This window comes from Heptranchias perlo, chromosome 17 (genome assembly GCF_035084215.1).
Source record: "Heptranchias perlo isolate sHepPer1 chromosome 17, sHepPer1.hap1, whole genome shotgun sequence".
Classification (NCBI taxonomy): Eukaryota; Metazoa; Chordata; class Chondrichthyes; order Hexanchiformes; family Hexanchidae; genus Heptranchias; species Heptranchias perlo.
In genome coordinates, this window is record NC_090341.1 from 63,642,840 (window position 1) to 63,668,028 (window position 25,189).

A 25,189-nucleotide genomic window follows, 5' to 3' on the forward strand; every position below is an offset into this window, starting at 1 on the left:
TCAATTGTTTGATTTATTACATAAATAATTCAAGTGATTATTTTAAAATGAATTGTTTCATTTATTAAAAAAAATATTCGAAGTTTAATTTATTATATAAATAATTCTATAGTTTAAATTATTATATAAATTATTCAATAGTTTAATTTATATTGAATTGTTAAATTTATTACATAAATAATTCAAGTGATTATTTTAAAATGAATTGTTTAATTTATTATGAAAATAATTCAAAGTTTATTTTATTATATAAATAATTCTATAGTTTAAATTATTATATAAATAATTCAATAGTTTAATTGATAATGAATGGTTTAATTTATTATGTAAATAATACTGGTGATTATTTTAAAATGATATGTTTAATTTAATATAAAAATAATTCAAAGTTTAATTTATTATACAAATAATTCAATAGTTTAATTTATTCTATAAATAATTCAATAGTTTAATTTATAATGAATTGTTTAATTTATTATTAAAATAGTTCAATAGTTTAATTTATAACCAATTGTTTGATTTATTACATAAATAATTCAAGTGATTATTTTAAAATGAATTGTTTCATTTATTAAAAAAATAATTCGAAGTTTAATTTATTATACAAATAATTCAATAGTTTAATTTATTCTATAAATAATTCAATAGTTTAATTTATAATGAATTGTTTAATTTATAATAAAAATAATTCAAGTGATTATTTTTTAAATGAATTGTTTAATTTATTATAAATATAATTCAAAGTTTATTTTATTATATCAATAATTCAATAGTTTAATTTATTATTTAAATAATTCAATCGTTTAATTTATTCAATAAATAATTAATTAGTTGAATTTATAATGAATTGTTTAATTTATTATATAAATAATTCAAGTGATTATTTTAAAATGATTTGCTTAATTTTATATAAAAACAATACAAAGTTTAATTTTTTATACAAATAATTCACTAGTTTAATTTATTATATAAATAATTCAATAGTTTAATTCATAATATATTGTTTTACTTAATATATAAATAATTCAAGTGATTATTTTAAAATGAATTGTTTCATTTATTATAAATATAACTCAAAGTTTATTTTATTATATAAATAATTCAATAGTTTAAATTTTAATGAATTGTTTAATTTATTATTAAAATAGTTCAATAGTTTAATTTATAACCAATTGTTTGATTTATTACATAAATAATTCAAGTGATTATTTTAAAATGAATTGTTTCATTTATTAAAAAAATAATTCGAAGTTTAATTTATTATACAAATAATTCAATAGTTTAATTTATTCTATAAATAATTCAATAGTTTAATTTATAATGAATTGTTTAATTTATAATAAAAATAATTCAAGTGATTATTTTTTAAATGAATTGTTTAATTTGTTATAAATATAATTCAAAGTTTATTTTATTATATCAATAATTCAATAGTTTAATTTATTATATAAATAATTCAATCGTTTAATTTATTCAATAAATAATTCATTAGTTGAATTTATAATGAATTGTTTAATTTATTATATAAATAATTCAAGTGATTATTTTAAAATGATTTGTTTAATTTTATATAAAAACAATACAAAGTTTAATTTATTATACAAATAATTCACTAGTTTAATTTATTATATAAATAATTCAATAGTTTAATTCATAATATATTGTTTTCCTTAATATATAAATAATTCAAAGTTTATTTTATTATATCAATAATTCAATAGTTTAATTTATTATACAAATAATTCAATAGTTTAATTTATTCTATAAATAATTCATTAGTTGAATTTATAATGAATTGTTTTACTTAATATATAAATAATTCAAGTGATTATTTTAAAATGAATTGTTTCATTTATTATAAAAATAATTCGAAGTTTAATTTATTATACAAATAATTCAATAGTTTAATTTATTCTATAAATAATTCAATAGTTTAATTTATAATGAATTGTTTAATTTATAATAAAAATAATTCAAGTGATTATTTTTTAAATGAATTGTTTAATTTATTATAAATATAATTCAAAGTTTATTTTATTATATCAATAATTCAATAGTTTAATTTATTATATAAATAATTCAATCGTTTAATTGATAATGAATGGTTTAATTTATTATGTAAATAATACTGGTGATTATTTTAAAATGATATGTTTAATTTAATATAAAAATAATTCAAAGTTTAATTTATTATACAAATAATTCAATAGTTTAATTTATTCTATAAATAATTCATTAGTTGAATTTATAATGAATTGTTTTACTTAATATATAAATAATTCAAGTGATTATTTTAAAATGAATTGTTTAATTTATTATAAAAATAATTCAATAGTTTAATTTATAATCAATTGTTAAATTTATTACATAAATAATTCAAGTGATTATTTTAAAATGAATTGTTTAATTTATTATAAAAATAATTCAAAGTTTATTTTATTATATAAATAATTCTATAGTTTAAATTATTATATAAATAATTCAATAGTTTAATTGATAATGAATGGTTTAATTTATTATGTAAATAATACTGGTGATTATTTTAAAATGATATGTTTAATCTAATATAAAAATAATTCAAAGTTTAATTTATTATACAAATAATTCAATAGTTTAATTTATTCTATAAATAATTCAATAGTTTAATTTATAATGAATTGTTTAATTTATAATAAAAATAATTCAAGTGATCATTTTTTAAATGAATTGTTTAATTTATTATAAATATAATTCAAAGTTTATTTTATTATATCAATAATTCAATAGTTTAATTTATTATATAAATAATTCAATCGTTTAATTTATTCAATAAATAATTCATTAGTTGAATTTATAATGAATTGTTTAATTTATTATATAAATAATTCAAGTGATTATTTTAAAATGATTTGTTTAATTTTATATAAAAACAATACAAAGTTTAATTTATTATACAAATAATTCACTAGTTTAATTTATTATATAAATAATTCAATAGTTTAATTCATAATATATTGTTTTCCTTAATATATAAATAATTCAAGTGATTATTATAAAATGAATTGTTTAATTTATTATAAATATAACTCAAAGTTTATTCTATTATATAAATAATTCAATAGTTTAAATTTTAATGAATTGTTTGATTTATTACATAAATAATTCAAAGTGTAATTTATTATACAAATAATTCAATAGTTTAATTTATTCTGTAAATAATTCAATAGTTTAATTTATAATGAATTGTTTAATTTATTATAAAAATAATTCAATAGTTTAATTTATAATCAATTGTTTGATTTATTACATAAATAATTCAAGTGATTATTTTAAAATGAATTGTTTCATTCATTAAAAAAATAATTCGAAGTTTAATTTATTATACAAATAATTCAATAGTTTAATTTATTCTATAAATAATTCAATAGTTTAATTTATAATGAATTGTTTAATTTATAATAAAAATAATTCAAGTGATCATTTTTTAAATGAATTGTTTAATTTATTATAAATATAATTCAAAGTTTATTTTATTATATCAATAATTCAATAGTTTAATTTATTATATAAATAATTCAATCGTTTAATTTATTCAATAAATAATTCATTAGTTGAATTTATAATGAATTGTTTAATTTATTATATAAATAATTCAAGTGATTATTTTAAAATGATTTGTTTAATTTTATATAAAAACAATACAAAGTTTAATTTATTATACAAATAATTCACTAGTTTAATTTATTATATAAATAATTCAATAGTTTAATTCATAATATATTGTTTTCCTTAATATATAAATAATTCAAGTGATTATTATAAAATGAATTGTTTAATTTATTATAAATATAACTCAAAGTTTATTCTATTATATAAATAATTCAATAGTTTAAATTTTAATGAATTGTTTGATTTATTACATAAATAATTCAAAGTGTAATTTATTATACAAATAATTCAATAGTTTAATTTATTCTGTAAATAATTCAATAGTTTAATTTATAATCAATTGTTTGATTTATTACATAAATAATTCAAGTGATTATTTTAAAATGAATTGTTTCATTCATTAAAAAAATAATTCGAAGTTTAATTTATTATACAAATAATTCAATAGTTTAATTTATTCTATAAACAATTCAATAGTTTAATTTATATTGAATTGTCTGATTTATTACATAAATAATTCAAGTGATTATTTTGAAATGATTTGTTTAATTCATTATAAAAATAATTCAAAGTATATTTTATTGTAGAAGCAATGCAATAGTTTAATTTATAATATAAATAATTCAACAGTTTAATTTATAATGAATTGTTTAATTTATTATAAAAATAATTCAAGTGATTATTTTAAAATGAATTGTTTAATTTATTATAAATATAATTCAAAATTTATTTTATTGTATAAATAATTCAATCGTTTAATTTATAATATATTGTTTTACTTAATATATAAATAATTCAAGTTATTATTTTTGAAATCATAGAATCATAGAAGTTACAACATGGAAACAGGCCCTTCGGCCCAACATGTCCATGTCGCCCAGTTTATACCACTAAGCTAGTCCCAATTGCCTGCACTTGGCCCATATCCCTCGATACCCATCTTCCCCATGTAACTGTCCAAATGCTTTTTAAAAGACAAAATTGTACCCGCCTCTACTACTGCCTCTGGCAGCTCGTTCCAGACACTCACCACCCTTTGAGTGAAAAAATTGCCCCTCTGGATCCTTTTGTATCTCTCCCCTCTCACCTTAAATCTGTGCCCCCTCGTTATAGACTCCCCTACCTTTGGGAAAAGATTTTGACTATCGACCTTATCTATGCCCCTCATTATTTTATAGACTTCTATAAGATCACCCCTTAACCTCCTACTCTCCAGGGAATAAAGTCCCAGTCTGTCTAACCTCTCCCTGTAAGTCAAACCATCAAGTCCTGGTAGCATCCTAGTAAATCTTTTCTGCACTCTTTCTAGTTTAATAATATCCTTTCTATAATAGGGTGACCAGAACTGTACACAGTACTCCAAGTGTGGCCTCACCAATGCCCTGTACAACTTCAACAAGACATCCCAACTCCTGCATTCAATGTTCTGACCAATGAAACCAAGCATGCTGAATGCCTTCTTCACCACCCTATCCACCTGTGACTCCACTTTCAAGGAGCTATGAATCTGTACTCCTAGATCTCTTTGTTCTATAACTCTCCCCAACGCCCTACCATTAACGGAGTAGGTCCTGGCCCGATTCGATCTACCAAAATGCATCACCTCACATTTGTCTAAATTAAACTCCATCTGCCATTCATCGGCCCACTGGCCCAATTTATCAAGATCCCGTTGCAATCCTAGATAACCTTCTTCACTGTCCACAATGCCACCAATCTTGGTGTCATCTGCAAACTTACTAACCATGCCTCCTAAATTCTCATCCAAATCATTAATATAAATAACAAATAACAGCGGACCCAGCACCGATCCCTGAGGCACACCGCTGGACACAGGCATCCAGTTTGAAAAACAACCCTCGACAACCACCCTCTGTCTTCTGTCGTCAAGCCAATTTTGTATCCAATTGGCTACCTCACCTTGGATCCCATGAGATTTAACCTTATGTAACAACCTACCATGCGGTACCTTGTCAAATGCTTTGCTGAAGTCCATGTAGACCACGTCTACTGCACAGCCCTCATCTATCTTCTTGGTTACCCCTTCAAAAAACTCAATCAAATTCGTGAGACATGATTTTCCTCTCACAAAACCATGCTGACTGTTCCTAATTAGTCCCTGCCTCTCCAAATGCCTGTAGATTCTGTCCCTCAGAATACCCTCTAACAACTTACCCACTACAGATGTCAGGCTCACTGGTCTGTAGTTCCCAGGCTTTTCCCTGCCGCCCTTCTTAAACAAAGGCACAACATTTGCTACCCTCCAATCTTCAGGCACCTCACCTGTAGCGGTGGATGATTCAAATATCTCTGCTAGGGGACCCGCAATTTCCTCCCTAACCTCCCATAACGTCCTGGGATACATTTCATCAGGTCCCGGAGATTTATCTACCTTGATGCGCGTTAAGACTTCCAGCACCTCCCTCTCTGTAATATGTACACTCCTCAAGACATCACTATTTATTTCCCCAAGTTCCCTAACATCCATGCCTTTCTCAACCGTAAATACCGATGTGAAATATTCATTCAGGATCTCACCCATCTCTTGTGGTTCCGCACATAGATGACCTTGTTGATCCTTAAGAGGCCCTACTCTCTCCCTAGTTACCCTTTTGCCCTTTATGTATTTGTAGAAGCTCTTTGGATTCACCTTTGCCTGATCTGCCAAAGCAATCTCATATCCCCTTTTTGCCCTCCTGATTTCTCTCTTAACTCTACTCCGGCAATCTCTATACTCTTCAAGGGATCCACTTGATCCCAGCTGCCTATGCATGTCATATGCCTCCTTCTTATTTTTGACTAGTGCCTCAATCTCCCGAGTCATCCAAGGTTCCCTACTTCTACCAGCCTTGCCCTTCACTTTATAAGGAATGTGCTTACACTGAACCCTGGTTAACACACTTTTGAAAGCCTCCCACTTACCAGACGTCCCTTTGCCTGCCAACAGACTCTCCCAATCAACTTCTGAAAGTTCCTGTCTAATACCATCAAAATTGGCCTTTCCCCAATTTAGAATTTTAACTTTTGGGCCAGACCTATCCTTCTCCATAGCTATCTTAAAACTAATGGAATTATGATCACTGGTCCCAAAGTGATCCCTCACTAACACTTCTGTCACCTGCCCTTCCTTATTTCCCAAGAGGAGGTCAAGTTTTGCCCCCTCTCTAGTCGGGCCATCCACATACTGAATGAGAAATTCCTCCTGAATACACTCAACAAATTTCTCTCCATCCAAGCCCCTAATGCTATGGCTGTCCCAGTCAATGTTGGGAAAGTTAAAGTCCCCTACTATTACCACCCTATTTTTCTTGCAGCTGTCTGTAATCTCCTTACATATTTGCTCCTCAATTTCCCGTTGACTATTTGGGGGTCTGTAGTACAATCCTATCAAAGTGATCTCTCCCTTCTTATTTTTCAGTTCTACCCATATGGACTCAGTGGGCGAACCCTCGGATATATCCCCTCTCACTACTGCCGTGATGTTCTCCCTAATCAAGAACGCAACTCCCCCTCCTCTCTTACCTCCTGCTCTATCTTTCCTATAGCATCTGTACCCTGGAACATTGAGCTGCCAGTCCTGCCCCTCCCTTAGCCATGTTTCAGTAATAGCTATAACATCCCAGTCCCATGTACCCATCCATGCCCTGAGTTCATCTGCCTTGCCCATCAGACTTCTTGCATTGAAATAAATGCAGTTTAATCTAGTCTTCCCTTGGTCTTTGCCCTGCTTTCTCAGACCATCTGTCCGGTCATGTTCTGTACACTCTCCCTTACTGCCTTTTGTTTCTGTCACCACTTTATTTCCCACTGACTTCCTGCATCGGTTCCCATCCCCCTGCCACATTAGTTTAAACCCTCCCCAACAGCACTAGCAAACACTCCCCCTAGGACATTGGTTCCAGTCCTGCCCAGATGCAGACCGTCCAATTTGTACTGGTCCCACCTCCCCCAGAACCGATTCCAATGGCCCAGGAATTTGAATCCCTCCCTCTTGCACCATCTCTCAAGCCACGTATTCATCTTAGCTATCCTGTCATTCCTACTCTGACTAGCCCGTGGCACTGGTAGCAATCCTGAGATTACTACCTTTGAGGTCCTACTCTTTAGTTTAACTCCTAACTCCCTAAATTCAGCTTGTAGGACCTCATCCTGTTTTTTACCTATATCGTTGGTGCCTATATGCACCACGACAACTGGCTGTTCACCCTCCCCCTCCAGAATGTCCTGCAGCTGCTCCGAGACATCCTTGACCCTTGCACAAGGTTTAATTTATTATATAAATAATTCAATAATTTAATTTGTAATGAATTGTTTAATTTATTATATAAATAATTCAAGTGATTATTTTAAAGTGATTTGTTTAATTCATTATAAAAATAATTCAAAGTTTATTTTATTGCATAAACAATGCAATAGTTTAATTTAATATAAAAATAATTCAAAGTTTAATTTATTATACAAATAATTCAATAGTTTAATTTATTCTATAAATAATTCAATAGTTTAATTTATATTGAATTGTCTGATTTATTACATAAATAATTCAAGTGATTATTTTGAAATGATTTGTTTAATTCATTATAAAAATAATTCAAAGTTTATTTTATTGTAGAAGCAATGCAATAGTTTAATTTATAATATAAATAATTCAACAGTTTAATTTATAATGAATTGATTAATTTATTATAAGAATAGTTCAAAGTTTAATTTATTGCATAAATAATTCAATTGTTTAATTTATTATATCAATAATTCAATTGTTTAATTTATTATATAAATAATTCAATATTTTAATTGATAATGAATTGTTTAATTTATTATATAAATAATACAATATTTTAATTTATAATTACTTGTTTAATTCATTTTATAAATAATTCAAGTGATTATTTTAAAATAAATTGATTAATTTATTATAAAAATAATTCAATGGTTTAATTCAAAATGAACTGTTTAATTTATTTTATAAATGATTCAAGTTATTATTTTCAAATGAATTGTTTAATTTATTATATAAATAATACAATGGTTTAATTCATAATGAATTGTTTAATTCATTTTATAAATAATTCCAGTGATTATTTTAAAATGAATTGTTTAATTTATTTTTAAAATAATTCAAAGTTTAATTTATTGTATAAATATTACAATAGTTCAATTTATAATGAATTGTTGAATTCATTTTATAAATAATTCAAGTGATTATTACAAAATGAATTGTTCAATTTATTATAAAAATAATTCAACGTTTAATTTAATATATAAATAATTCAATAGTTTAATTTATTATATAAATAATTCAATATTTTAATTGACAATGAATTGTTTAATTTATCATATAAATAATACAATAGTTGAATTTATTACATAAATAATTCAATATATTAATTTATAATGAATTGTTTAATTCATTTTATAAATAATTCAAGTGATTATTTTAAAATAAATTGATTAATTTATTATAAAAATAGTTCAAAGTTTAATTTATTGTATGAATAATTCAATTGTTTAATTTATAATATAAATAATACATTAGTTGAATTTATTACATAAATAATTCAATATATTAATTTATAATGAATTGTTTAATTCATTTTATAAATAATTCAAGTGATTATTATAAAATAAATTGATTAATTTATTATAATAATAGTTCAAAGTTTAATTTATTGTATGAATAATTCAATTGTTTAATTTATTATATAAATAATTCAATATTTTAATTGATAATGAATTGTTTAATTCATTTTATAAATAATTCAAGTGATTATTTTAAAATAAATTGATTAATTTTTTATAAAAATAATTCAAAGTTTAATTTATTATATAAATAATTCAATTGTTCAATTTATTGTATGAATAATTCAATGGTTCAATATATAATGAATTGTTTAATATATTATATAAATAATTCAACAGGTTAATTTATAATGAATTGTTTAATTTATTTTATAAATAATTCAAGTGATTATTTTAAAATGAATTGTTTAATTTATTATAAAAATAATTGAAAGTTTAATTTATTATATAAATAATTCAATTGTTCAATTTATTGTATGAATAATGCAATATTTTAATTTATAATGAATAGTTTAATTTATTACATAAATAATACAATAGTTTAATTTATAATGAATTGATTAATACATTTTATAAATAATTCAAGTTTTTATTTTAAAATGAATTGTTTAATTTATTATATAAATAATACAATAGTTTAATTTATTACATAAATAATTCAATACATTAATTCATAATGAAATGTTTAATTCATTTTATAAATAATTCAAGTAATTATTTTAAAATAAATTGATTAATTCATTATAAGAATAGTTCAAAGTTTAATTTATTGCATAAATAATTCAATTGTTTAATTTATTATATCAATAATTCAATTGTTTAATTTATTATATAAATAATTCAATATTTTAATTTATAATTACTTGTTTAATTCATTTTATAAATAATTCAAGTGATTATTTTAAAATAAATTGATTAATTTATTATAAAAATAATTCAATGGTTTAATTCAAAATGAACTGTTTAATTTATTTTATAAATGATTCAAGTTATTATTTTCAAATGAATTGTTTAATTTATTATAAAAATAATTCAATATGTTAAATTATAATGAATTGTTTAATTTATTTTATAAATAATTCAACTGATTATTTTAATATGAATTGTTTAATTTATTATAAAAATAATTCAAAGTTTAATTTATTATATAAATAATTCAATGGTTTAACATATTATATAAATAATACAATGGTTTAATTCATAATGAATTGTTTAATTCATTTTATAAATAATTCCAGTGATTATTTTAAAATGAATTGTTTAATTTATTATAAAAATAATTCAAAGTTTAATTTATTATATAAATAATGCAATATTTTAATTTTAATGAATTGTTTAATTTATTATATAAATAATTCAATGGTTTAACATATTATATAAATAATACAATGGTTTAATTCATAATCAATTGTTTAATTCATTTTATAAATAATTCCAGTGATTATTTTAAAATGAATTGTTTAATTTATTATCAAAATAATTCAAAGTTTAATTTATTATATAAATAATGCAATATTTTAATTTATAATGAATTGTGTAATTTATTGTATGAATAATTCTAGTGATTATTTTAAAATGAATTGTTTAATTTATTTTTAAAATAATTCAAAGTTTAATTTATTGTATAAATAATACAATAGTTCAATTTATAATGAATTGTTTAATTCATTTTATAAATAATTCCAGTGATTATTTTAAAATAAATTGATTAATTTTTTATAAAAATAATTCAAAGTTTAATTTATTATATAAATAATTCAATTGTTCAATTTATTGTATGAATAATGCAATATTTTAATTTATAATGAATAGTTTAATTTATTACATAAATAATACAATAGTTTAATTTATAATGAATTGATTAATACATTTTATAAATAATTCAAGTTTTTATTTTAAAATGAATTGTTTAATTTATTATATAAATAATTCAAGTAATTATTTTAAAATAAATTGATTAATTTATTATAAAAATAATTCAAAGTTTAATTTATTATATAAATAATTCAAATGTTTAATTTATTATATAAATAATTCAATTGTTTAACTTTCATGCAAATAATTCAATATTTTAATTGATAATGAATTGTTTAATTTATTATGTAAATAATACAATAGTTTAATTTATTACATAAATAATTCAATATATTAATTTATAACGAAATGTTTAATTCATTTTATAAATAATTCAAGTAATTATTTTTAAATAAATTGATTAATTTATTATAAAAATAATTCAAAGTTTAATTTATTATATAAATAATTCAACTGTTTAATTTATTATATAAATAATTCAATTGTTCAATTTATTGCATGAATAATTCAATGGTTCAATATATAATGAATTATTTAATATATTATATAAATAATTCAACAGGTTAATTTATAATCAATTGTTTAATTTATTTAATAAATAATTCAAGTGATTATTTTAAAATGAATTGTTTAATTTATTATAAAAATAATTGAAATTTTAATTTATTATATAAGTAATGCAATATTTTAATTTATAATGAATAGTTTAATTTATTACATAAATAATACAATAGTTTAATTCATAATGAATTGATTAATTCATTTTATAAATAATTCAAGTTTTTATTTTAAAATGAATTGTTTAATTTATTATATAAATAATACAATAGTTTAATTTATTACATAAATAATTCAATATATTAATTTATAATGAAATGTTTAATTCATTTTATAAATAATTCAAGTAATTATTTTAAAATAAATTGATTAATTTATTATAAAAATAATTCAAAGTTTAATTTATTATATAAATAATTCAAATGTTTAATTTATTATATAAATAATTCAATTGTTTAACTTTCATGCAAATAATTCAATATTTTAATTTATAATGAATTGTTTAATTTATTATATAAATAATACAATATTTTAATTGGTAATGAATTGTTTAATTCATTTTGTAAATAATTCAAGTGATTATTTTAAAATAAATTGATTAATTTATTATAAAAATAATTCAAAGTTCAATTTATTGTATGAATAATTCAATGGTTCAATATATAATGAATTGTTTAATATATTATATAAATAATTCAACAGGTTAATTTATAATGAATTGTTTAATTTATTTTATAAATAATTCAAGTGATTATTTTAAAATGAATTGTTTAATTTATTATAAAAATAATTGAAATTTTAATTTATTATATAAGCAATGCAATATTTTAATTTATAATGAATAGTTTAATTTATTACATAAATAATACAATAGTTTAATTCATAATGAATTGATTAATTCATTTTATAAATAATTCAAGTTTTTATTTTAAAATGAATTGTTTAATTTATTATATAAATAATACAATAGTTTAATTTATTACATAAATAATTCAATATATTAATTGATAATGAAATGTTTAATTCATTTTATAAATAATTCAAGTAATTATTTTAAAATAAATTGATTAATTTATTATAAAAATAATTCAAAGTTTAATTTATTATATAAATAATTCAAATGTTTAATTTATTATATAAATAATTCAATTGTTTAACTTTCATGCAAATAATTCAATATTTTAATTTATAATGAATTGTTTAATTTATTATATAAATAATACAATATTTTAATTGGTAATGAATTGTTTAATTCATTTTGTAAATAATTCAAGTGATTATTTTAAAATAAATTGATTAATTTATTATAAAAATAATTCAAAGTTCAATTTATTGTATGAATAATTCAATGGTTCAATATATAATGAATTGTTTAATATATTATATAAATAATTCAACAGGTTAATTTATAATGAATTGTTTAATTTATTTTATAAATAATTCAAGTGATTATTTTAAAATGAATTGTTTAATTTATTATAAAAATAATTGAAAGTTTAATTTATTATATAAATAATTCAATTGTTCAATTTATTTTATGAATAATGCAATATTTTAATTTATAATGAATAGTTTAATTTATTACATAAATAATACAATAGTTTAATTTATAATGAATTGATTAATACATTTTATAAATAATTCAAGTTTTTATTTTAAAATGAATTGTTTAATTTATTATATAAATAATACAATAGTTTAATTTATTACATAAATAATTCAATATATTAATTTATAATGAAATGTTTAATTCATTTTATAAATAATTCAAGTAATTATTTTAAAATAAATTGATTAATTCATTATAAGAATAGTTCAAAGTTTAATTTATTGCATAAATAATTCAATTGTTTAATTTATTATATCAATAATTCAATTGTTTAATTTATTATATAAATAATTCAATATTTTAATTTATAATTACTTGTTTAATTCATTTTATAAATAATTCAAGTGATTATTTTAAAATAAATTGATTAATTTATTATAAAAATAATTCAATATGTTAAATTATAATGAATTGTTTAATTTATTTTATAAATAATTCAACTGATTATTTTAATATGAATTGTTTAATTTATTATAAAAATAATTCAAAGTTTAATTTATTATATAAATAATTCAATGGTTTAACATATTATATAAATAATACAATGGTTTAATTCATAATGAATTGTTTAATTCATTTTATAAATAATTCCAGTGATTATTTTAAAATGAATTGTTTAATTTATTATAAAAATAATTCAAAGTTTAATTTATTATATAAATAATGCAATATTTTAATTTTAATGAATTGTTTAATTTATTATATAAATAATTCAATGGTTTAACATATTATATAAATAATACAATGGTTTAATTCATAATCAATTGTTTAATTCATTTTATAAATAATTCCAGTGATTATTTTAAAATGAATTGTTTAATTTATTATCAAAATAATTCAAAGTTTAATTTATTATATAAATAATGCAATATTTTAATTTATAATGAATTGTGTAATTTATTGTATGAATAATTCTAGTGATTATTTTAAAATGAATTGTTTAATTTATTTTTAAAATAATTCAAAGTTTAATTTATTGTATAAATAATACAATAGTTCAATTTATAATGAATTGTTTAATTCATTTTATAAATAATTCAAGTGATTATTTCAAAATGAATTGTTCAATTTATTATAAAAATAATTCAAAGTTTAATTTAATATATAAATAATTCAATAGTTTAATTTATTAGATAAATAATTCAATATTTTAATTGACAATGAATTGTTTAATTTATCATATAAATAATACAATAGTTGAATTTATTACATAAATAATTCAATATATTAATTTATAATGAATTGTTTAATTCATTTTATATATAATTCAAGTGATTATTTTAAAATAAATTGATTAATTTATTATAAAAATAGTTCAAAGTTTAATTTATTGTATGAATAATTCAATTGTTTAATGTATTATATAAATAAATCAAATATTTAATTTATTATATAAATAATTCAATATTTTAATTGATAATGAATTGTTTAATTCATTTTATAAATAATTCCAGTGATTATTTTAAAATGAATTGTTTAATTTATTATAAAAATAATTGAAATTTTAATTTATTATATAAGTAATGCAATATTTTAATTTATAATGAATAGTTTAATTTATTACATAAATAATACAATAGTTTAATTCATAATGAATTGATTAATTCATTTTATAAATAATTCAAGTTTTTATTTTAAAATGAATTGTTTAATTTATTATATAAATAATACAATAGTTTAATTTATTACATAAATAATTCAATATATTAATTTATAATGAAATGTTTAATTCATTTTATAAATAATTCAAGTAATTATTTTAAAATAAATTGATTAATTTATTATAAAAATAATTCAAAGTTTAATTTATTATATAAATAATTCAAATGTTTAATTTATTATATAAATAATTCAATTGTTTAACTTTCATGCAAATAATTCAATATTTTAATTTATAATGAATTCTTTAATTTATTATATAAATAATACAATATTTTAATTGGTAATGAATTGTTTAATTCATTTTGTAAATAATTCAAGTGATTATTTTAAAATAAATTGATTAATTTATTATAAAAATAATTCAAATTTCAATTTACGATATAAATAATTCAATTGTTTAATTTATTATATAAATAATTCAATGGTTTAATTTATAATGAATTGTTTAATACATTTTACAAATTAACCAAGTGATTATTTTAAAATGAATTGATTAATTTATTTTAAAAATAATTCAAAGTTTAATTTATTATACAAATAATGCAATAGTTTAATTTATTATATAAATAATTCAATATTTTAATTTATAATCAATTGTTTAATTTATTATATCAATAATACAATAGTTTAATTTATAATGAATTGATTAATTCATTTTATAAATAATTCAAGTTTTTATTTTAAAATGAATTGTTTAATTTATTATATAAATAATACAATAGTTTAATTGATTACATAAATATTTCAATATATTAATTTATAATGAAATGTTTAATTCATTTTATAAATAATTCAAGTAATTATTTTAAAATAAATTGATTAATTTGTTATAAAAATAATTCAAAGTTTAATTTATTATATAAATACTTCAAATGTTTAATTTATTATATAAATAATTCAATTGTTTAACTTTCATGCAAATAATTCAATATTTTAATTTATAATGAATTGTTTAATTTATCACACAAATAATACAATAGTTTAATTTATAATGAATTGATTCATTCATTTTATAAATAATTCAAGTTTTTATTTTAAAATGAATTGTTTAATTTATTATATAAATAATACAATAGTTTAATTTATTACATAAATAATGCAATATATTAATTTATAATGAAATGTTTAATTCATTTTATAAATAATTCAAGTAATTATTTTAAAATAAATTGATTAATTTATTATAAAAATAATTCAAAGTTTAATTTATTATATAAATAATTCAAAGTTTAATTTATTATATAAATAATTCAAATGTTTAATTTATTATATAAATAATTTAATTGTTTAACTTTCATGCAAATAATACAATATTTTAATTGATAATGAATTGTTTAATTCATTTTGTAAATAATTCAAGTGATTATTTTAAAATAAATTGATTAATTTATTATAAAAATAATTCAAATTTCAATTTACGATATAAATAATTCAATTGTTTAATTTATTATATAAATAATTCAATGGTTTAATTTATAATGAATTGTTTAATACATTTTACAAATTAACCAAGTGATTATTTTAAAATGAATTGATTAATTTATTTTAAAAATAATTCAAAGTTTAATTTATTATACAAATAATGCAATAGTTTAATTTATTATATAAATAATTCAATATTTTAATTTATAATCAATTGTTTAATTTATTATATCAATAATACAATAGTTTAATTTATAATGAATTGATTAATTCATTTTATAAATAATTCAAGTTTTTATTTTAAAATGAATTGTTTAATTTATTATATAAATAATTCAATGGTTTAATTTATAATGAATTGTTTAATACATTTTACAAATTAAACAAGTGATTATTTTAAAATGAATTGATTAATTTATTTTAAAAATAATTCAAAGTTTAATTTATTATACAAATAATGCAATAGTTTAATTTATTATATAAATAATTCAATATTTTAATTTATAATGAATTGTTTAATACATTTTACAAATTAAACAAGTGATTATTTTAAAATGAATTGATTAATTTATTTTAAAAATAATTCAAAGTTTAATTTATTATACAAATAATGCAATAGTTTAATTTATTATATAAATAATTCAATATTTTAATTTATAATCAATTGTTTAATTTATTATATCAATAATACAATAGTTTAATTTATAATGAATTTTTAAATTTATTTTATAAATAATTCAAGTGATTATTTCAAAATGAATTGCTCAATTTATTATAAAAATAATTCAAAGTTTAACTTATTATATAAATAATTCAATATTTTAATTGATAATGAATTGTTTAATTTATTATGTAAATAATACAATAGTTTAATTTATTACATAAATAATTCAATATCTTAATTTATAATGAAATGTTTAATTCATTTTATAAATAATTCAAGTAATTATTTTAAAATAAATTGATTAATTTATTATAAAAATAATTCAAAGTTTAATGTATTATATAAATAATTCAAATGTTTAATTTATTATATAAATAATTCAAGTGATTATTTTAAAATGAATTGTTTAATTTATTATAAAAATAATTGAAAGTTTAATTTATTATGTAAGTAATGCAATATTTTAATTTATAATGAATAGTTTAATTTATTACATAAATAATACAATAGTTTAATTTATAATGAATTGATTAATTCATTTTATAAATAATTCAAGTTTTTATTTTAAAATGAATTGTTTAATTTATTATATAAATAATACAATAGTTTAATTGATTACATAAATATTTCAATATATTAATTTATAATGAAATGTTTAATTCATTTTATAAATAATTCAAGTAATTATTTTAAAATAAATTGATTAATTTGTTATAAAAATAATTCAAAGTTTAATTTATTATATAAATACTTCAAATGTTTAATTTATTATATAAATAATTCAATTGTTTAACTTTCATGCAAATAATTCAATATTTTAATTTATAATGAATTGTTTAATTTATCACACAAATAATACAATAGTTTAATTTATAATGAATTGATTAATTCATTTTATAAATAATTCAAGTTTTTATTTTAAAATGAATTGTTTAATTTATTATATAAATAATACAATAGTTTAATTTATTACATAAATAATGCAATATATTAATTTATAATGAAATGTTTAATTCATTTTATAAATAATTCAAGTAATTATTTTAAAATAAATTGATTAATTTATTATAAAAATAATTCAAAGTTTAATTTATTATATAAATAATTCAAAGTTTAATTTATTATATAAATAATTCAAATGTTTAATTTATTATATAAATAATTTAATTGTTTAACTTTCATGCAAATAATACAATATTTTAATTGATAATGAATTGTTTAATTCATTTTGTAAATAATTCAAGTGATTATTTTAAAATAAATTGATTAATTTATTATAAAAATAATTCAAAGTTCAATTTACGATATAAATAATTCAATTGTTTAATTTATTATATAAATAATTCAATATTTTAGTTTATAATGAATTGTTTAATTTATTATATAAATAATACAATAGTTTAATTTATAATGAATTTTTAAATTTATTTTATAAATAATTCAAGTGATTATTTCAAAATGAATTGCTCAATTTATTATAAAAATAATTCAAAGTTTAATTTATTATATAAATAATTCAATATTTTAATTGATAATGAATTGTTTAATTTATTATGTTAATAATACAATAGTTTAATTTATTACATAAATAATTCAATATATTAATTTATAATGAAATGTTTAATTCATTTTATAAATAATTCAAGTAATTATTTTAAAATAAATTGATTAATTTATTATAAAAATAATTCAAAGTTTAATTTATTATATAAATAATTCAAATGTTTAATTTATTATATAAATAATTCAATTGTTCAATTTATTGCATGAATAATTCAATGGTTCAATATATAATGAATTGTTTAATATATTATATAAATAATTCAACAGGTCAATTTATAATCAATTGTTTAATTTATTTTATAAATAATTCAAGTGATTATGTTAAAATGAATTGTTTAATTTATTATAAAAATAATTGAAAGTTTAATTTATTATATAAGTAATGCAATATTTTAATTTATAATGAATAGTTTAATTTATTACATAAATAATACAATAGTTTAATTCATAATGAATTGATTAATTCATTTTATAAATAATTCAAGTTTTTATTTTAAAATGAATTGTTTAATTTATTATATAAATAATACAATAGTTTAATTTATTACATAAATAATTCAATATATTAATTTATAATGAAATGTTTAATTCATTTTATAAATAATTCAAGTAATTATTTTAAAATAAATTGATTAATTTATTATAAAAATAATTCAAAGTTTAATTTATTATATAAATAATTCAAATGTTTAATTTATTATATAAATAATTCAATTGTTTAACTTTCATGCAAATAATTCAATATTTTAATTTATAATGAATTGTTTAATTTATCACACAAATAATACAATAGTTTAATTTATAATGAATTGATTAATTCATTTTATAAATAATTCAAGTTTTTATTTTAAAATGAATTGTTTATTTTATTATATAAATAATACAATAGTTTAATTTATTACATAAATAATGCAATATATTAATTTATAATGAAATGTTTAATTCATTTTATAAATAATTCAAGTAATTATTTTAAAATAAATTGATTAATTTATTATAAAAATAATTCAAAGTTTAATTTATTATATAAATAATTCAAATGTTTAATTTATTATATAAATAATTTAATTGTTTAACTTTCATGCAAATAATACAGTATTTTAATTGATAATGAATTGTTTAATTCATTTTGTAAATAATTCAAGTAATTATTTTAAAATAAATTGATTAATTTATTATAAAAATAATTCAAAGTTCAATTTACGATATAAATAATTCAATTGTTTAATTTATTATATAAATAATTCAATGGTTTAATTTATAATGAATTGTTTAATACATTTTACAAATTAAACAAGTGATTATTTTAAAATGAATTGATTAATTTATTTTAAAAATAATTCAAAGTTTAATTTATTATACAAATAATGCAATAGTTTAATTTATTATATAAATAATTCAATATTTTAATTTATAATGAATTGTTTAATTTATTATATAAATAATACAATAGTTTAATTTATAATGAATTGTTAAATTTATTTTATAAATAATTCAAGTGATTATATCAAAATGAATTGCTCAATTTATGATAAAAATAATTCAAAGTTTAATTTATTATATAAATAATTCAATATTTTAATTGATAATGAATTGTTTAATTTATTATGTAAATAATACAATAGTTTAATTTATTACATAAATAATTCAATATATTAATTTATAATGAAATGTTTAATTCATTTTATAAATAATTCAAGTAATTATTTTAAAATAAATTGATTAATTTATTATAAAAATAATTCAAAGTTTAATTTATTATACAAATAATGCAATAGTTTAATTTATTATATAAATAATTCAATATTTTAATTTATAATGAATTGTTTAATTTATTATATAAATAATACAATAGTTTAATTTATAATGAATTTTTAAATTTATTTTATAAATAATTCAAGTGATTATTTCAAAATGAATTGCTCAATTTATTATAAAAATAATTCAAAGTTTAATTTATTATATAAATAATTCAATATTTTAATTGATAATGAATTGTTTAATTTATTATGTAAATAATACAATAGTTTAATTTATTACATAAATAATTCAATATATTAATTTATAATGAAATGTTTAATTCATTTGATAAATAATTCAAGTAATTATTTTAAAATAAATTGATTAATTTATTATAAAAATAATTCAAAGTTTAATTTATGATATAAATAATTCAAATGTTTAATTTATTATATAAATAATTCAATTGTTCAATTTATTGCATGAATAATTCAATGGTTCAATATATAATGAATTGTTTAATATATTATATAAATAATTCAACAGGTTAATTTATAATCAATTGTTTAATTTATTTTATAAATAATTCAAGTGATTATTTTAAAATGAATTGTTTAATTTATTATAAAAATAATTGAAAGTTTAATTTATTATATAAGTAATGCAATATTTTAATTTATAATGAATAGTTTAATTTATTACATAAATAATACAATAGTTTAATTTATAATGAATTGATTAATTCATTTTATAAATAATTCAAGTTTTGATTTTAAAATGAATTGTTTAATTTATTATATAAATAATACAATAGTTTAATTTATTACATAAATAATTCAATATATTAATTTATAATGAAATGTTTAATTCATTTTATAAATAATTCAAGTAATTATTTTAAAATAAATTGATTAATTTATTATAAAAATAATTCAAAGTTTAATTTATTATATAAATAATTCAAATGTTTAATTTATTATATAAATAATTCAATTGTTTAACTTCCATGCAAATAATTCAATATTTTATTTTATAATGAATTGTTTAATTTATTATATAAATAATACAATATTTTAATTGATAATGAATTGTTTAATTCATTTTATAAATAATTCAAGTAATTATTTTAAAATAAATTGATTAATTTATTATAAAAATAATTCAAAGTTTAATTTATTATATAAATAATTCAAATGTTTAATTTATTATATAAATAATTCAATTGTTTAACTTTCATGCAAATAATTCAATATTTTAATTTATAATGAATTGTTTAATTTATCACACAAATAATACAATAGTTTAATTTATAATGAATTGATTAATTCATTTTATAAATAATTCAAGTTTTTATTTTAAAATGAATTGTTTAATTTATTATATAAATAATACAATAGTTTAATTTATTATATAAATACTTCAAATGTTTAATTTATTATATAAATAATTCAATTGTTTAACTTTCATGCAAATAATTCAATATTTTAATTTATAATGAATTGTTTAATTTATCACACAAATAATACAATAGTTTAATTTATAATGAATTTTTAAATTTATTTTATAAATAATTCAAGTGATTATTTCGAAATGAATTGCTCAATTTATTATAAAAATAATTCAAAGTTTAATTTATTATATAAATAATTCAATATTTTAATTGATAATGAATTGTTTAATTTATTATGTAAATAATACAATAGTTTAATTTATTACATAAATAATTCAATATATTAATTTATAATGAAATGTTTAATTCATTTTATAAATAATTCAAGTAATTATTTTAAAATAAATTGATTAATTTATTATAAAAATAATTCAAAGTTTAATTTATTATATAAATAATTCAAATGTTTAATTTATTATATAAATAATTCAATTGTTCAATTTATTGCATGAATAATTCAATGGTTCAATATATAATGAATTGTTTAATATATTATATAAATAATTCAACAGGTCAATTTATAATCAATTGTTTAATTTATTTTATAAATAATTCAAGTGATTATGTTAAAATGAATTGTTTAATTTATTATAAAAATAATTGAAAGTTTAATTTATTATATAAGTAATGCAATATTTTAATTTATAATGAATAGTTTAATTTATTACATAAATAATACAATAGTTTAATTCATAATGAATTGATTAATTCATTTTATAAATAATTCAAGTTTTTATTTTAAAATGAATTGTTTAATTTATTATATAAATAATACAATAGTTTAATTTATTACATAAATAATTCAATATATTAATTTATAATGAAATGTTTAATTCATTTTATAAATAATTCAAGTAATTATTTTAAAATAAATTGATTAATTTATTATAAAAATAATTCAAAGTTTAATTTATTATATAAATAATTCAAATGTTTAATTTATTATATAAATAATTCAATTGTTTAACTTTCATGCAAATAATTCAATATTTTAATTTATAATGAATTGTTTAATTTATCACACAAATAATACAATAGTTTAATTTATAATGAATTGATTAATTCATTTTATAAATAATTCAAGTTTTTATTTTAAAATGAATTGTTTATTTTATTATATAAATAATACAATAGTTTAATTTATTACATAAATAATGCAATATATTAATTTATAATGAAATGTTTAATTCATTTTATAAATAATTCAAGTAATTATTTTAAAATAAATTGATTAATTTATTATAAAAATAATTCAAAGTTTAATTTATTATATAAATAATTCAAATGTTTAATTTATTATATAAATAATTTAATTGTTTAACTTTCATGCAAATAATACAGTATTTTAATTGATAATGAATTGTTTAATTCATTTTGTAAATAATTCAAGTAATTATTTTAAAATAAATTGATTAATTTATTATAAAAATAATTCAAAGTTCAATTTACGATATAAATAATTCAACTGTTTAATTTATTATATAAATAATTCAATGGTTTAATTTATAATGAATTGTTTAATACATTTTACAAATTAAACAAGTGATTATTTTAAAATGAATTGATTAATTTATTTTAAAAATAATTCAAAGTTTAATTTATTATACAAATAATGCAATAGTTTAATTTATTATATAAATAATTCAATATTTTAATTTATAATGAATTGTTTAATTTATTATATAAATAATACAATAGTTTAATTTATAATGAATTGTTAAATTTATTTTATAAATAATTCAAGTGATTATATCAAAATGAATTGCTCAATTTATGATAAAAATAATTCAAAGTTTAATTTATTATATAAATAATTCAATATTTTAATTGATAATGAATTGTTTAATTTATTATGTAAATAATACAATAGTTTAATTTATTACATAAATAATTCAATATATTAATTTATAATGAAATGTTTAATTCATTTTATAAATAATTCAAGTAATTATTTTAAAATAAATTGATTAATTTATTATAAAAATAATTCAAAGTTTAATTTATTATATAAATAATTCAAATGTTTAATTTATTATATAAATAATTCAATTGTTCAATTTATTGCATGAATAATTCAATGGTTCAATATATAATGAATTGTTTAATATATTATATAAATAATTCAACAGGTCAATTTATAATCAATTGTTTAATTTATTTTATAAATAATTCAAGTGATTATGTTAAAATGAATTGTTTAATTTATTATAAAAATAATTGAAAGTTTAATTTATTATATAAGTAATGCAATATTTTAAATTTATAATGAATAGTTTAATTTATTACATAAATAATACAATAGTTTAATTCATAATGAATTGATTAATTCATTTTATAAATAATTCAAGTTTTTATTTTAAAATGAATTGTTTAATTTATTATATAAATAATACAATAGTTTAATTTATTACATAAATAATTCAATATATTAATTTATAATGAAATGTTTAATTCATTTTATAAATAATTCAAGTAATTATTTTAAAATAAATTGATTAATTTATTATAAAAATAATTCAAAGTTTAATTTATTATATAAATAATTCAAATGTTTAATTTATTATATAAATAATTCAATTGTTTAACTTTCATGCAAATAATTCAATATTTTAATTTATAATGAATTGTTTAATTTATCACACAAATAATACAATAGTTTAATTTATAATGAATTGATTAATTCATTTTATAAATAATTCAAGTTTTTATTTTAAAATGAATTGTTTATTTTATTATATAAATAATACAATAGTTTAATTTATTACATAAATAATGCAATATATTAATTTATAATGAAATGTTTAATTCATTTTATAAATAATTCAAGTAATTATTTTAAAATAAATTGATTAATTTATTATAAAAATAATTCAAAGTTTAATTTATTATATAAATAATTCAAATGTTTAATTTATTATATAAATAATTTAATTGTTTAACTTTCATGCAAATAATACAGTATTTTAATTGATAATGAATTGTTTAATTCATTTTGTAAATAATTCAAGTAATTATTTTAAAATAAATTGATTAATTTATTATAAAAATAATTCAAAGTTCAATTTACGATATAAATAATTCAACTGTTTAATTTATTATATAAATAATTCAATGGTTTAATTTATAATGAATTGTTTAATACATTTTACAAATTAAACAAGTGATTATTTTAAAATGAATTGATTAATTTATTTTAAAAATAATTCAAAGTTTAATTTATTATACAAATAATGCAATAGTTTAATTTATTATATAAATAATTCAATATTTTAATTTATAATGAATTGTTTAATTTATTATATAAATAATACAATAGTTTAATTTATAATGAATTGTTAAATTTATTTTATAAATAATTCAAGTGATTATATCAAAATGAATTGCTCAATTTATGATAAAAATAATTCAAAGTTTAATTTATTATATAAATAATTCAATATTTTAATTGATAATGAATTGTTTAATTTATTATGTAAAT